Source organism: Phalacrocorax carbo, chromosome 3, assembly GCF_963921805.1.
Source record: "Phalacrocorax carbo chromosome 3, bPhaCar2.1, whole genome shotgun sequence".
NCBI lineage: Eukaryota > Metazoa > Chordata > Aves > Suliformes > Phalacrocoracidae > Phalacrocorax > Phalacrocorax carbo.
The window spans coordinates 37,574,776-37,586,129 of NC_087515.1; the positions used below are offsets into that span (position 1 = coordinate 37,574,776).

Below are 11,354 nucleotides of genomic sequence, written 5' to 3' on the forward strand. Positions count from 1 at the left end.
GAAATATAGTTTAGGCAACCAATCAATATACTGGGTAGGGTTTTACTGTTCGTTTCAGTAGATGGCACTTGATCTCTATTATTTTTTTGTAATAATTTCAAGGTGTGCGTTACAGTAAATGTTTGGCTAGCTTTATGACAAATTTTGCTTTTGATCCTGGGATTGCAGGGCTGCTTAGTTAGTTACCTCTCGGATATGTTTCTCATTCTGGTGGTTTTCTCTTCCCTGTTGAAAACAGGTAAAACTGATTTAAAATGTTTTATGCACATTATAATGAAAACCATGTGCCTTCTATTAAGGGTGATTGTGCAAAAGCTTTCAGCTGAATCAGGTTTAGCATGTGATTTCATGCGTTTGCATATATGCTGTGGACACATACCTGCAGCATTTGCTGCTGCGAATGCATGCCTGCGGGGTTTGTTGCTGTGCACCAGCCAGCCTCTCTCCTCCTTGTGCATTGGAACCAGATTTAGGAGATGTGTTGAAGAGGCCTCTGAAAGCCCTTTGTTAAACTTCTGCCACCAACATAACGGGACGGCTGGCATGTTGACCTAGTCTATGACGGAGTTCACTCCCTTTCTGTGTCCTGTTAAGTCATCCCTGCCAAAGATGATGTTTTCCAGCTTCTAAAAGTACTTCTGACCAGCCTATTCATTTCTATTCAAGCAGACCAGGTAGTACTGCCAGGTATATGAGAAAACTCCTGAGGTGACACCACATGCTTCCTTATTAAAGACTTGTCCGTAGGTGGATTTACACATCACAGAGGTTTTTCCAAAACTGTCATATACAAGTTGAGTATCATGTTATACATCTATTGGTATTTCTTGAACCTCCAGTCTCAATGTTTCTAATGAGGTTGGAGTAGCAAAGTAGCATCCTTCCATCTCTGATCGAAAGAGCCTTTTGGTTTGAACAGAAAGATAAGCTGTCCAGACTGTTGTCTTCTCCGTGAACATGTGTTCCCCCAGCAAAGGTCATTTCAGGATGAGGAGGGAAAATTGCTGGCAGCTGTTCTAAAGTGGTGTTAGAAGAGCTCAAACTGCATATAGAATCACAAAAAAGAATTAGGTCAGGCTAATTTCCGTACGAAGAATCTCTGTAAGGTATATAAAGCAGGAAAAAAACCCCACCTTGTAATGCTCTTTGTCTGTTCCAACATCTGCTCGTGGCTGCTCTGCAAATCCATGAATTAAAAACAATGAAGAAAAATGCTGGCTCAGGATACAGTGATATGCAGAGTCTACATGATGGCTCTCAGCCAATCTCAGTAATTAGTTTGTAGTGACTGTTTTTAGAGATGAGCTTGACTGACTGTGGTTTCACGGCATACACAAGCCACATTCCGTATTTATTTGGAGATCTGCAGTGCTTATACTTTGCATGAATGCAGCTCAGATTACTACCAAAGCTATAGTATTTAGATGAGATTGGAAAACTGCTTAATGAGATAAATTTTGATTATTTGATAACAAACTTTCTTCCAAAGTAAGAAAAGTAGGTGAACTAGATGAGCAAAAATCAAGATGCATAATTAGTTCAGATCACACAACCAGCAGTATGAATTGAGGGGGTCAAGTAAAATCAAGTTTAGATCTAAATGCAGGGAAGCAGGATCTGCGTTGAAGTTCTTCCCCAAAGTCTTCTGCCTGGCATTGAGCTGGAAGTCTCCTCACCCAGCAGGTTTGAACAGTTGATGGTCACCCACACTGAAAGTTTTGCTCCACGTCTTCTCTGACTGCATGTTTGCCAGCTGCCAATTTATCAGCTGTTACTGCGCTGTGCAATCAGCTGCAACGTGATTAACAGATCTGTCTGAGGAGAGGGCACAGGCAAGCAGTCAGGTAGATGTCCACCCAAGAGTGATAAGTGATAGCTTCTTTGGCCAGCGCAGTGGGATAGGGGAGGGGATGCTGATGCCAGGCATTGCTGTGCTCAGGTTCTCACTGTCATTCTGGGAGCACAACTTGCAAGTCTGCGCTTGATGACTAAACTGCATATACAATAAGAGGGGGTGGTTAGGTACTACAATCCAAGATTCACAGCAGAGAGCATGCCAGGCAGGAACGCACCTCTACCAGTCCACAGGAGAGGCCAGAGAGGCGTGCCCGTCTCCCAGATTTGGCCACCTACTTGTACCCTGCTTGCGCCCATGCACGTGCCTCACATTCACTCTGAACCTCTGTACCAGAGCCAGACCACCTCTGTGAGTGCCAGCAACCAGCACGTTTCATTGCTTTGAACTATGGCCAGCACTGGTGCTACCACCCACCCTGTTCTGTGTGGCAGCTGCGCAAGTAGAGGTCAGGGAAAAGATCTGAGTTCAGTGCCCTCCTTAGACCAAAGGAGTTCAAATCCACACCTCTCACAAGAGTTCTGAACCACTGCAACCTACAGAGCATCATCGGCTTCCTCCACTGGCTTTAGACCTCGGGGTAGTAGAGGGTATCTGTCGGACACGGGCAGCGGCAGAGCACATGGGAGCAGCTTCTCTGTCACACAAAGAATAGAGCAGTCTACGTGGAGGAGAGTCCTGATCCTTGCTCCCAGGATTATATCTGCATTTACGCAGTTACTGTTGGATGTGAAATTTATAGCAAAGTGCAAGGCAAGAGTCTCATGTATAGTAATAGTAAATCGCATAGTAAGTCAAAGGCCAGGGACTGGAACAAAAACACGCTGCCAGCTGAGCTTGACACTGTGAATTGAGTGCATTCCCTGCTGGCAGCCTTTGCCCTCAACATGGGTCGTTTTTTAAAGGGTGTTATCTGAAGAAAAGCCGGAAATGCTGAAGCAAGACTTCATCACTTCTGTGCAGCTTCTTTTTCTTACATTTGTTCGTGCATGTGAGCAGTCTGGTGTTCTTTCCTAGATTGCTTGTGGTGTACAAAAACAATCTTGCAGGAACAACCCCGTATTAAATAGAAAAGAAGTAGCATTAATGTTTCCTGGAAATATTACTGCTTATGCTGTTAAAGATTGAAAGTGGAGATGTAGCTGTGAGTTAAAAGTTTTAAGATAAATTAAACTTAGTCTTTTAAAAATACAGATTCTTTCAATAAAGGGCATTACAACTGAATTATCTCTACTTTTCCAGCTGTTTCTAACGGCTTTGCTGGAAGTTCTTATGCAGTCAGGCCCCCCTCTCTTCCCTTGGGGTCTCTAAATAAAGCTATCTACAGGGACAGCACGCTACTTATTCCTCCATCAGCTGCACTGGAGTGGTGAACTTATATTTTTTTGTGTTTTCGTCTCTTTGCTGTGTAACAGGATGCTTTTGAAGGCACAGAAGCTCAGCAAATTGAAGTGCTTTACATTCTGAGGACAAGCTGTCTCTGTCAGCGCTGTTTCATTTACAGCTCTGTTTCACTGGGTGACTATATGCAAACCTAGCATCAAGAATGATTTTTATATCTATATATACACACACATAGATATATATTAAGAGGTCATGTTTATGGAGTCAGAAGATAGGTAGTTCTGTGGTTTCTATACTTTGGCAGCTGTGAAAGAGTGGTGAAGTTGCAAATAAGAAAGACTTACACCAAAAGACTAAATTAGCTTAAAAGATTTACTAAACTCAGATGCATCCTGAGTTTTAGGAATCCAGTTCTGCTCAGCCGTCAGTGTTCCTGTCACAGATATTACTTACACTTCTTCCTTTTTTCTATGTTGTAACCTTACCATTTAGATAGCACATGGACAATCAAATGCACACAGGAAAGTTTGAGCTTTATTCTTATAGAAGGAAAAATATTACATGCTCAAGTGCAAGCAGAATTTGACTTTTGAGGCCAGAAGACCATGCCACAAGGTATCCAACCATCTGTAATGGCTATAAATAGCAGACTGGGATGCTATACTCCAGGCATGCATGTACGGTTGTTGTGTGGCTCTGTGTAAGAAATGTATATACTGGCTCCATAGACATAGGTACGTATGTGATGGGGTTGCATACTGTCCTGGCAGACCAAGTATACCTAAGCTGTTCTACCTTGCCCAGCCAATTGCAGTGCTGTGGCAGGATGGTGTTAGCTCCCTAAGCAGTGGTCCTCCAACCCATGGGGCAGATGTGCACACACGTCTGACGTACCGTCACTGCCTTTTCTGCCTCTGCCTGGGTTGTGCCAGCTGGCACTGCCTGCGCTCCTCATCGTGGGCAGCACAGCATGCAGTCGTGGGGTTGCAGGCTCCCCTCTCCCCTCCATGTCAGCTAGAGCTAGGTGACTGTAGTGGTGCTGTCAGGGCAGCAAGGAGGCTAAAAGGCAGTGCAGAAAGCATGATGCTGTTTGCAGCACTCTCTTAGCTCAGTGCCGTTGCCCACTGAGCAATAAAGTGCAGGGACAGCACTTGATACTGCACTATTTCACTCCAGTGTCTTGCAGGCAAGAAGCAATCCTGGAAAACGTTGCAGCACTTTGTTGGCCATCGCTGTGTTGTTCTTCCCGTTGCACAGAGCGGTGCACAGCTCTGCTCCTAGGGAGTGGGTGTGCTGCCGCTTGTAGCCTGCTGCAAGGTGGGCTGGGGCCAGAGTGACGGGCCTCTCAGTGTTGGATGCCATTACGTGTGGCATGAGCGTTTCCGTCAGAGCATGGTGCCAAGTTGTCTTGCCTGCCAGCACTGTGACACTGAGTGGCTGCAGCATGGAAATATATGTATGAATGAATTTCAAATGAGAAATTCATGATGACTGAATATGTGGTATCCTTTGTGGGAAATGGTGGGTAAGACACTCCTCTTAGTCAGGGGAGTCTCAGATCAGGGCAAAACAAGTGTTATAGCCAGTTCAGGCAAAAGAAATGGTTTTTGAGAAACGGCAGCCTCTTTCATGGTTAATGCTACTTAGGTGGGTTGTTCTGGGACTTAGATGTGTGAGCTTTCGCAATCACATTGTCACAGCAACAAAAGTAGTCAACTGGGGTACAAGACGTGCACATCACCATCAGTTCTGCAAAGGATTTAAGAACGACTGTGCAGCTGAAGGTTTATCCACCCCAGTGGGGGATGATGGTATCTGCAGATGCATCATGGAAAATATAGCAAAAATGGGGTTCATGGTAAGTCTGCAGCTGCTGGCTGGGGGTGTCTGTGCGTGAGACGGCGCCCAGAAATTCTCAGGTGAGAGATGCTCCCCCTGACCAGCTGTTTAAAGGCTGTTGGAAAGTTATTTCCATTCCCTCAGATTAAAGTCATCGTACAATATTGTGGCTTTGCAGTGTAAGGCCCAGGTATGGCTTTGGACATCTGCCATTTGAGTGACAGACTGAAAAAAATCCTAACTTTAGGGTGGGTATTTTTCCAGGTGATAAGACTTTCTTAGTGGCTCTGCCTACTACTGATTGTAGCAAAATGAAAGCGGTTTTCCCTGTACATGCCAGGGCTTGGGAAATAAAAGCTGTGATCCATAGAAAGTCAGAAATCAGGTAGATGGCTTAACACCCCAGAAACACTTGAGAGCCGCGCGTGATTATTGGACTGATTTAAGGCTATTAGAACTGCTTTACTGTCCTTCTGTGTGCCACGAGAACCTGCATATGTGTGTACATACGCAGACGCATATACCCTATTAGCCTATACACATGTATATGTACATATGCATGTATGTGTACATCGTCTCAGAGACCAAAATGGAAGCGGCTTTTCCCCCAGCGCGTAGTGTTTTCCTATGGTTTAAAGCAAGCGAAATCTACAGTTACAGTTGTGTGCTGCTGCAGGAGCCACGTGAGCAGCCTGATTCTTGTATTGACGGCTGTAAGAAAACAAACAGGTGGTCACAACAAATGTTCCTAGCCGTGTCCTAAAAGGGCTTCTTTAGTGTGAGGGGTTTGTGTCCAAATGGTTTTTCTCTGCTCTTGTTTAAGTGCCACTTCTGAAGAAATGCTGCAAATCCAGAACAAATCACGTGCTTGACATCAGGGTTGTTGGAAAATTCATGCAACTGCTAAAATTCACACAGGATGGGCAAAGGGATGATGCTTGTTGTTCATCGTGATTTTTAAAACAGCCTTTGAGTTATGATTTCCACTGTGTTTTTACTCGTCCCTTTTCTTTTCCAGGGATTAAAACCAATTTTAGCTCTTCAAGCAACACAGGCTGTACCTCAGTGCCTGAAGCCCATGTGTCGGCTGCTGGAAGCAAAAGGTCTTTTTCTCACAAGTAAGCAAAGCCATTTTTCCTGAAGAGTGAGAGAGTTGCTAGTGCAGAGATAGACTACTACGTAAGGCCTTGCAGCTAATACATAAAATAGCACTAGTGTGAGTTTTGAAACAATTGGGCTAACACTATGCTCTTGGGCAGCACTTACACTGATGAGAACTGTAATATGAGAAAGGGGAAAAAAAAGCTATATTTTTTGAGACCAAAACATGTCAATAGGCCAGATCAGCCGACAGGTATTTTTGTGTTGTTTGTTCATAACAAGTATGGGAGATACCCTCAGGTAAGACAGAAGAGACTTCAGCTGGAGTGGAGGAGGAGGCAACTGGGTATATGTTGCTTAACAGCAGTACCTCTAAGAAGTTAACCTTAACCTTTTGGTCTTATCACTGTTTTCTCTTTGTAATAAACTGTCAGCTTGGCATGTGCCTTTCCAGGTCATGACCTTATTTTTTGTAGGAAGAAGTAGACAATATTGCCTTTGATGCTTTTGTATTCAACACCCTTGCCCAACCTTTCTGTAACTAAAACTATATGCAAAAAAAAAAAAAAAAAAAAAAAGAGTTATCTATCTAAACAAATCTTTCAAGAAAGATTTCTGTAAGATTTCTCCCTATCATTTGTGAAGTGCAAATCCAGAGAGCTTGTGAATGCGAGGATGAGGACATTTGGGTGGAGCAGCGCACATTGTGCTCCACCCACAAAATCCCTGCTGGTTACATTTTTTGGAGTAGGTGGAAAGAGTTCAGATTGACAGGACGGGTTTCCTGCCCTTTGTGGAAGTGCTGGCAGGCAGGCCGGGACTGGCAGTGGGATACCTCTAGGCTTAAGTCACACAGATGTCTCTGAGGTCGGAGTGTGCCCCAGCGCACAGAGATTGTCAGAATGATGCTTAATGAGCAGTTTCCTATCTGTGTCATGAGACTGTTCATTAGAAAAATAAACATTACCTAAGCACTCTCTAGATTAAATCTAACCAGTAAAGGTACTGGCCGGGGGTGCGTGTGTGTGTGTGAAAAATACTAAGTATCATATGAAGCCCTAAAATCACCTTACTTGCAGTAAGATTCTGTATCATTGCATGTATTTCTGTGCATTTAAATGTAACTTCAAATTAGAGCATCCTGACCCACTTAATTAGACAGAAGTCCTCTGTAATAATGCTCCTTCAATTGCATTGCTGCATTATGCACAGTCTATGTGAATTCTGCCTCACCCAAGAGTTGATGCTGTACTGTACGAAGTGGAAGGAGAGGTCTCCTTTGCGATATGTTCTCTTTTAACTGTTTGACTCAACTTCCTCTGAAAAATCTCAGTGTTGTCACAAACCACAGTCCCGCACTTCATTGTAAAATAATTATAAAATCACCCAAACCACAGCAGTGTGATGAAGGTTTGCAGCAGCCACTTTCCTTATAAACTGTTCCATTTTCAGAGGGGGGACGAAACCAAGTTAGGGAATCTTGAGAAGAGTTCTTGCTTCATAGTGCTGTGGTATTTAAATTTTTATGTTCAGGCCTCTTTGGTTGGCTGGATTTGCCTTTTTCTTTTCTGAAACCAGCCCTTTCATTACAGTTGAGAAGAACAAAGTCCATGAGAGGATGTAGGTAGCAGTGTAGCAGTGCAGGAAGACAAACCAAGCGAGCAAGCGAGGAACCCACCTTGGGGAGCTGTGCTCAGAGCACCTCAGTCCTTTGGCAGTTGCCAGCAGCACAGATAGCAGTTGCTTTCAAGCCCACAGTCGACAGTCAGGTTATTTAATAAAGAGTGGGAAAAGAAAGGTAGATACGTATGAGGGAAACTGGAAGGAAGGAAGGAAGGAAGGAAGGAAGGAAGGAAGAAAAAAATAATCTGTGGTTTTCTTTGTCTATTTTAATACTATTTCAGCCTGCTCACCGTAGGCTTTGAACTATATCTAAGCAAATGAATGGTCAGGCATTGGACCAGGCTGCCCAGGGAGGTGGTTAGAGTCGCCATTCCTGGAGGTACTTAAAAGATGTGTAGATGTGGCACCTCAGGGCATGGTTTAGGAGACTTGGTGATGTTGGGTTGACGGTTGGACTTGATGATCCTAGGGGTCTTTTCCAACCTTAATGATTCTATGATTCTCTTCTATGATTCTATGAATAGTTGACAGTGGCAGCTGAAGCACCCTCTATGCCAAAGAGAGAAAGGAACAGTGGCTCAAACAAATCTGTTTTCATCACACACTGTGATCCCTCAGGCTGCTTGCCAAGGAGCATGAAAGCAGTCTTAGAGCAAACCTCCATGAGCAGGCATCCCTCTGCCGGTCTGGCCAGGGAAGGCTGAAGCGTGGTTCTTTTGGCCCTAGCCCAGGCTGCAGTCCTCTCATTGCTTAATGGAGTCAGAGGTTCAGGGAATGTGGATGATCTGGTGGAGTCAGTGGGAACCGTGCTATCCACAGAGAAACGTGAAAATGGCCAACGTTTCCCTAGATCACATAATTCAGACTGAGAGCCCCACAGTCAGTGAAAGAGTGTGCAGTGGCTGATGACTTCAGGACTTTCTTCCCGGCCACTCACAGTTATCTACCTGTTTTAGTGTTTAGACAGCTTTGTGCGTGAAATAAGACACATAATGAGTTGTGTGATAAAGATAATCCAGTATGCTTTAACCATGTTGGTTCTCCTCCAGTTGTGGCCTTCATGGTCAGAATAATGGATCCTTATCCAACAAGTCCAGCCCCAGCCCACCTGCTTCCCGTGAAAAGGCCCCTTTGTCAACACTGAGCAAAACCCAGCCGAGTCCTGCGAACACCCGTCAGAATTATGGGGCTTCTTTAGCCAGCAGAAGCAACTCAGGCTCAAACAAAGGAAGTGACAGCAGCCAAGTGACGAGGTAAGTCTTTATTTCAGCATCCTGGTGTTCAGCACACTGACTTACCCTCTCTGCACTCAAATGTGGCATCAGCTGGTTGTCTGGCTTGCCAAAGGGGTCGTGTTGCTCCTCAGCATGGGTGTGACTCTTCATATTGGTGGCTCGACAATCAACAGTGTGCTCTATCCCATGTAAAAGTTTTACTGTTTCAGTACTGTAAAATTCAAGGTTACTTTTAGTCAAAGCACTTTGTAGCTGGTTTTCACTCCAAGGCAGGCTCCTTTCCGTGGTTTTATGCTGTCAGTTCTCATGTGGCTTTCCTGGTTCTTTCACAGAAAGGTCCTTTCTCCTTTGGAGAGAGTTGGGTGGGGTTGTATAGAAAATATTGTATGCTCGGGTGAAAATTCACCCTGCCCGGCCTTAGGTACCTCTGTGTGCAGTTTCCTCTACAGGGAAGAAAACTAATACCTGCGGGAGCATGCGACACGTATTGCAGAGAAGAAATTGTTGTTTCTCTCCCTCCCTTTCTCTCTCTTTCCTCCCACCCCAGGCAACTCAACAGCCAAGCACGTCAGATACACACCTAAAGCTAGATAGGATTAATGTAGGTTTCAGGGTGCTCGGCTTCTTAACTCACATGTGGAGCTGAACTCAGTCTGTACGCTTCCTTACCTGGCTGTGTCTGCAGCTGGGTGCCCTTGCCAATAGCCCAGCTGCCTGCTCTTGGGCACCGTTTTGGGTGAGGAGATGGCTAGGTGTTTTAAAGTTAAATGTCTCATTTGAGGCAATGGCACTGAAAACAAGTATGATAAATAGTAAATTTTGTACTATAGCCACAAATCAGCCCTTTTCTCAAGTACTTTGATTTGCCAGAGGGAGTCACTTGTGTGGACACTGAGGAGCCCAAAATGAGCCAAGCGCCATATCAGTCTATGGGATGTGTTCCTTTTTGCCAGGACTGAAGAACTGTAGGAGTGATGTTATGTGATGGTGTGATGGTTTTTTTCTTTTCAGGCGATCAGGGAAATCTATTTCTTGTGGTCACAATTGCAGCACTAAGCCAGAAAATCCGGAGCGGTATTTGACTCCTCTGCAGCAGAAAGAAGTTACAATACGGCATTTGAAAAAAAAGCTGAAGGAATCCGAGTGCAAAGTTACAGAAAGGTATATTTCACTTCAGAAATAAGACTGGACAAGATTTATTCAGGAGCATTAAGGGATGGGAGTCCTGATCATTTTTACTCTTTTCTTGACCATGTAAAGTTTTCATTAAGAGATTGGAAATATGATCGGGCTGATTAGGTTGTTTTCAGGTATTTAAGGTTTCATTGTGTGCTCACTGAATATGTACCGTGCACTTTCGTTACAAATATGGCTGTCTCTTTTTCCCTTTTTTTGAACTTTCCCGATAGAAGACTTTTAAAGGATAGTTCTTCACCAGCCTACTTTAGCACTGAGACCTTTTATACATAAAAAAAGTTCCACCTCGCTCAGAAAATACGACGACAAATGTCCCCCTTTTCCCCTAATGAAAGAAAAGCTCTGACACAAACTAGTGTGCCCACTTGTGGTTTTGTTGCTTAGATATGGACTTTTTTGCAGTAGCACTTTGTATGGATGCTAAGCGAAGAAGCAACAATGTACATTACACAGCAACAGATGTTCTCTCTTTTACTAAAGCTGTGCTCTGAGAACTGGCTTTCCAGCACACACAACCCAAGCGGGCACAAAGGGTTGTTTGAATGGAGCCCCCAGGTAGAGTCCCAGGGACCCCTTGGTCCTGCTTTGGGTGGCCCGACATCTGTACCTGTGAGGGCTGGATCTCACGCAGGGGGCCCTTCTCCCCACTTGCTTGCAAGTGAGGGCAGAAGCCTCTGGATCCATGCTGGGCTGGGGGGGTGCAAAGCAAGCCGGGTGCAAAGCAAGCCAGGTGCCTGCAGCCCTGAGCCATCCTGCTGTCTGAGGCCACTGTTGGCTCTGGCTATACGTGACGAGCTGCTGGCAGGCACAGGGGACACATCCAGGCAGCTGTTTGTCATTTCCTCCAGGGTGAGGCAGTAGGTGAGATGTCAAGCGCTGTACTGGTTGGACCTAACCCAGAGGCCACCACTTTCACCTCCAAGTGTCCAGGATCACAGCATAGCCCACAAGGCTGCTGGCTGTGTGGCCAGGTTGGTGACTCCAGCTAGGAATCAGCCAGCGCGTCTTGGCAGCCAGCTGACATCTCTGCCAGTTCTCTCAGAGGTGGCAGCAAATGATGCATGGAGGAATTTGCTTCTTCCATTGGAGCATCTTTGCAGCATAGCCACCCCAGTGAGGTGGAGCCTCACGTTGACTCTTCAACTAGGCAGTCACCAGAA

The 11,354-nt window shown here is 45.0% G+C and overlaps 1 protein-coding gene across 1 annotated transcript in view; it reads right to left on the reverse strand.

Moving 5' to 3' along the window:
* MRPS5 (mitochondrial ribosomal protein S5) overlaps nucleotides 1–11,354 on the reverse strand; it is a 1,175,798-nt gene that overhangs the window by 91,395 nt on the left and 1,073,049 nt on the right. The window lies entirely within an intron of this gene.